Source organism: Varroa jacobsoni, unplaced genomic scaffold (assembly GCF_002532875.2).
Source record: "Varroa jacobsoni isolate VJ856 unplaced genomic scaffold, vjacob_1.0 contig05631, whole genome shotgun sequence".
NCBI classification, from domain to species: Eukaryota; Metazoa; Arthropoda; class Arachnida; order Mesostigmata; family Varroidae; genus Varroa; species Varroa jacobsoni.
Genome location: NW_019215645.1, coordinates 1,897 through 7,653, shown reverse-complemented (window position 1 = coordinate 7,653; position 5,757 = coordinate 1,897). Strand labels below are relative to the sequence as shown.

Genomic DNA, 5,757 nt, shown 5'->3' with positions numbered 1-5,757 from the left:
ATTCAGGAATGCTTTCTGCAGGTCGTTTCCTCCAATGCCCGAAACCGAAGTATTAGACCATCCAGCCCTTAAGCGTGCTGTATATGAATTAGCTACTGTACTTGAGGTGCGGTCTTTATTCACCGAGGGCGAGGAAGCCCTAGCTCAGCAATCAGACTGACACCGGCCACTCATGTTTGCCATGGGCTGAGGTAACTCCTTTTTATTTACCTATGTAAATCTCTCCCTCATTACATCTGAATCGACGCCGCCGCCGTCGTCGCCGTATATTTAGACAGACGCAGTCAAATGCCGAGAAATGGCACGGAATTACACCCCTGTCTTGAATCTATTCTTGTGCCTGACTGAACGTATCCTGATTATGATTACAGGACGCGAAGACCGCAGCGTGCCGTTTGATCCGGACCTCCAGGCCTACCAGTACCTTTACGATATAGACGATCCTTATTGCCACGAGAATCTATGGGTTAGAAAGCAACATTATGAGCGAAATCAACGTTTGGTGCAAAAACGACGATATCATAATCCTCAGGAGCCTTCAACAATGCTACAAAGGCCGCTAAAAGAGGGAGACCGTTATTCGTATGATAATCAACAACAAAAGTATGCAGGCAGTAGCAACCCTTCGACGTACTTCAGCCAGAGTGACACAAGTACGCCACCGATATCCTATAGATGCACCGCTCTTCCGGTATCCGATTTACGCGGAGATGCGTCGCCGCAGCAGCAGCAGCAGCATTCGATTAGCTACAACAATTCAGTAGCAGCGTACACTCGTCGATCCGTTTCGACTTCATGCGTCCGAAGTGGTAACGGCAACAGAGAGCGATTGGTATATGTCCCTCACACTCACTCAAAGTTCTCTGCCTCGAAGACTCATCTGAACGCAGGCTTATCGTCAGCTTCAGCGTACCCTAAGAGCAGTGAACTGGCGTATCCGCAGCAAGGGGATGCTGGCGGTCCGTCTCTATATGGTACGCTTCAATCTAATCATCGCAACATCGGCGGGCGTCCACCGGCACAGCAACGTCTATCCGATTTTGACATGCAGCCGCGGCAGCAACAAGCACGAGCGTACAACAATACGCTGTCTCAAACAAGTCAGGTTCACTTTAGTCCAGGACACGATCTCTACGTGTACAGTGAACAAGAACCTCCACTTGACAGACTCGATCAGAGAGACAGATGATTAGATTATCGAGTCAACACCGATAGGGAACCGTATGACATCGCACGATGTACCCTTAATAGGCTAGACTGTCTGCGAAAGCGCCAGCTACTACGATGATGGCCCACTCATATCGGTGAATGCAGACGAGAGTCGATGTTAAACACCTAATGTAGCGTTTACTGGGAGGCAATTAGCGTCCAGTTACCCCCAACGCAGTTACTGCATTCCGCGATTCCGCTAACAAGACGCTATACTTGAATGTTTATCGGGATATCACTAAGAGGAGATTTCATACCCTTGCGAAATCTCCAATACACGGAAACCTTCGAGCGATGCTCGTTGACGCTCTCTTTACGTATATAAATACCTCATTAAAAAACTCGTATTGCATATCTGACTCTTACTTGAGGTGTTTCAGTGAAATAGCTCAAGTAAGACTTCACTTCACTGGAATTCCAGTTGAAGTATGGTAGTTACAAGGACTTTTTTATTCTTTGCAAAATATTTTCAGCGATCCTTCTTGTAGATAAGACATTTTAATTGCGTTTGGTCTTTTTACCTGATAAAAATGTCTAATTGTTTCTTGAAGCGATAACAAAACAGGTTTTTTGCTAGAATTTCTCAGGGTTTTTCTAAGCAACAAATATGCTGCTTGCAAATTTTTGTTGCGCAATATTTTCAATTTCTCTGCCAGTGTATTCAGTACCTAATGGAGCGATTCGCAGTGCAAAGCGGCACGCGACGAATGATTTTTAGGAAAGCAGCGCTAACTTCAGGACTTGTGTTCATTTTTTTTGTCAAACCGCAACCAACTAGGACTGCGTTTCTGGAAAATGCCGCCTATACTTTTGTTTGTGCTTTTTCCTAAGTATAACCCTACCGAACCCGCTATTCTAATCCTATACATTTGGCATTATAAATTATCGTATTTCTTTTTTATTGTTCCCATTAATTTGAATAACTCTGCTCTGTATTTGACGGTACGTTCTATGCCATACGTCTTGGGCGTTTTTTCTGCAAAAAAACACTAACTAAGGACCATCTTTAGGTAGAGCCTGCCTTTTGATAGTCAACAAATAGAATTGGCAAGAAGAAAAAAATCATCTACAATTACTAGCCAGTCAGTAGACACAGAGGACGGTTCGATTAAAAATTGATTACTTCTGCAAACGTAGTAGATGCACGAGCGTTTCCTGCTGCATAGAAGGAACGCGTTTGGCCAATTGGCTCACGAAGTATTGGAGTACTGGTTGGCTCTTGGGCATCGGAAAGAGCGACGAAGATATAGCGTTCTCAACCGCTTTTTAATTCTCGACGAAAAAAAGAATGGCAAACATGATCATGTACAGATCACCGTTTTCATTATGACTACCATTATTACCACCGTCAGTCGATTGCAGCGATCGTCACAAGTATCATCACGATCCGATCTGACAGCACAATTCGATAGACCAATAAAGGACATCACCTAAATGTAAAGACTATCAATCTATGTATTTGCACTATAGCCCCACGGCAGATTTTCATTGTCTATACGCACTCACTAGATTCTATTGCGAAGAGAGCCATCGCATACTCCGTAACCGAAACTTAGTATAAAACACAGAAATAAATCAGCTGAAGCATTTTTTACTATAACGCTTCGTTGTGGTTAGTAGCTAATTACTTGCGAAGATCTCATGAGACTTTGACGAGACCTGTCATACACCGAACGTCTGCCAGGACGAGCTAAGAGACTAATTAAATAGCTAAAAACTCAGAACTTGGATATTAGCAGGCGTTTTTAGAAGTCACAATATTTTTGCGGGAGGAAAAGGATAGTTTGACGAAAAATATTACGCTAGCACATATCTCAATAGTGATTGCAGAGCAAGGGTCGTTCGACGAATCTATACATCTAAAACACATGGCCAAACTAAAATGATTGCTGACTAGAAGCACGCTCAATGACACGAAACGATCATAGATAGTGATATTAGCTATTTATCGAGGCGCATTCGAGATCGCGGAAGCCTTCCGTTCAAAGCGTTAATGGCGCGCGGGTTACCAATTGCTTAAGCGACAAGCAACGAAAATGTCGATCGTTCGTCTTCTTGTGTCCACGGTAACCGAAAGAGCCGTATACCAATCACTAGGTTCCACATTAAATCTCTACGTAAGTCAATTTGAGCTACATATGCGATTCACCAGCAGTGTTCTACCACGTGTTCAGTTGGCGCCTATATTTAAACGTAACTATTTTATTTAGCTACATGTGTTTGATGATATGGCTATTCGTTTGATTACATATCTGGTCGAGAACGTATTTGTTGGGGGAGCTTAGACGAATGGCGTCTAGAAGTATTGAGCTAGGACCACGGCCATCTAGGCGGCGACTCCGGTTTTATCCGGACGCCTGATAGAGAAACTCCCATTGAAAATACGTTCTGGTGAGCCCGGCTTTTTGTCACTGAAATCTTGACAGTTTGCTCCGTTTGCACGCTGATTTTGGAGATAGATTTGCCAATATACTCGAAAGCGTTTGTTGATTTAGAAACGTAGCCAGTCTTCCATGGGCTTTTGACCTCTCCGTTCAAAATGTTGTATGTCATCAGGAGGTACGTATTTGTATAATCAACATCGTCGAGGTACGGAACGCGCTGACAGCCGGTGAGGGGAAAAATTGTTATTTCTAAATCGTACACACGATTTTTGGCTACGGCTAACAATACTTGATGACAAATTACGCTACCTTGTACAAAGGCATGAACTTTTATCGATGAATCTGATTAGCAGTACATGTGTTCGTTTGAGCAGATCTCAGTCATTTGCTGAGTCTGAAAAGCAGAAGAGAGAAGAAGCTATTTGATGGATGCATGGATACATTATTATACACCTATGGCGACTCGGGCTGCTGCCATTTGTATGAGTTTTCAGCTTGTCGGTGATATAAAACATATCTCTTTGAGACAAACCCTTGCATATTGTAATTATGAAATATATTTAGCAAAAAATTGATTGACCCGAACAATGGTAATACGAGAGGTAATAAATAATTTGTTAAGGTCTATGACAGTAATACCCAGCTGTACAGGGGAGAAATTACTGAAGAGTTCAGCTAAAAAAATAGCGAGTTACGCCAGTCTGTGTAAAAATTTAAACACAGTTATCAAGTTTTTAATCACTCGTGTTAAATTCAAGATTTTATACTCGCAAGTTTTATATATATATACGTGTGTATTTGATAACGATTGCACTTACCTTTCATGGATCAGTAAGTTAGGCATAGACAATAAGAAATAAACGGTTGAAGCTAAACAGAAGTATCAGTCTGGTGATAGCGGTTTCTGAAAAGCTCGCTTACAACTACGTAATTCGCGTAGTGGCTGAAGTGAATCATCTTAGATCAGTCAACTTTCAACCAGATAAATTGCGACAGCATACGATTAGTTTGGCCGTCAAACTTACCGAGACCACTTTGAATCCGGGTTGAAAGCGGCCAGCTAGAAGCTGGATAGTTCAAATTTGAAGGCACAATAGGCAAATCGATAATACGAAGATAAAGAAAAGCCGTTATCTGAATGATGAAGATCGTATCTTACGTCTGCCAGGTTGACCGTAAATGCTGAAGCACGATAATGCAGCTGACTTTTTTCAGTAGAAAATAAAAATCAAGACAGCGCGGACTTGCCAGGCTTTCCTCAAAGCCATAAGACGCTTAGTTTGAACGACAGACTTTCATTCGCTTTTTACGTGATTGCTATAAAACTGAGATGCAAGTTACTTTCCACCTGGTAATTATAAAAACCTTTTCTCTTGACAATTATTCTTATAGGATTATTATTATTATTATTATAGGATTAGCTACAGGAAAAGCACAGACATCACAACGGGCTGTTATTTATGCCAAATAAAGGAACAGGTCTATAGATGTGATTCTCACTCGGAACTCTTCGAAAATATCGTGTTTCGAATTATCTAGTTTTTCTATAAGGCCAACTGTGTATTACCACAACTGATGGAACTGCACCCATCAATTGTATGCACTGACTAGCTACCTAGTAAGAATTACGCGTGCGGAAAATATTATATATGTTTTCTAATTCGTTATAATTAGAAAACTATATAAAAACTAGAAATAGAAATTAATGTATAGTTAAAGTGAAATAAACTGGATTACGATTTTGTCCGTCTTCGGTTTCAAGCTATGAAATTGAAGTATTTCGATATTTGTTTGTGTGTAGTCGTTTACTAGTATTATGATAAGTAGTTATATAGGTAGTTGGTAATAAGAATGTCTAAAAGTAAGTATAATATACGGTGAATGCATCCTCACAAACTAAAACAATTCTAACATGGCCACCCACGTCATGCTGAATCATGTCATTTTAAGATCTGCGTTGAAAATTATAAATAAAAATTATCACAAAAACAGATATGACAATAAGCTTTGTATTAGAACCTATTTTTCATTATTATAGCATTCCTGTAATAATTGTTTTACAATTATCTGACCTGGTTATATATATATATATATATATGTATATATATACGACTATGTGCAGATATAATCGCAGACGATCGATAACTAAACTTCTAAAAGTATT

General features: G+C 40.6%; 1 pseudogene across 1 annotated transcript; it reads left to right on the top strand.

The window, feature by feature from the left end:
- The first annotated feature begins 21 nt into the window (after positions 1 to 21).
- On the top strand, positions 22 to 5,379 carry LOC111273235 (protein SCAI pseudogene; annotated as a pseudogene). The gene is given in 2 exon segments (XR_015315977.1): positions 22 to 191; positions 372 to 5,379. The product of XR_015315977.1 is annotated as a protein SCAI pseudogene (transcript).
- The last annotated feature ends 378 nt before the right edge of the window (positions 5,380 to 5,757 follow it).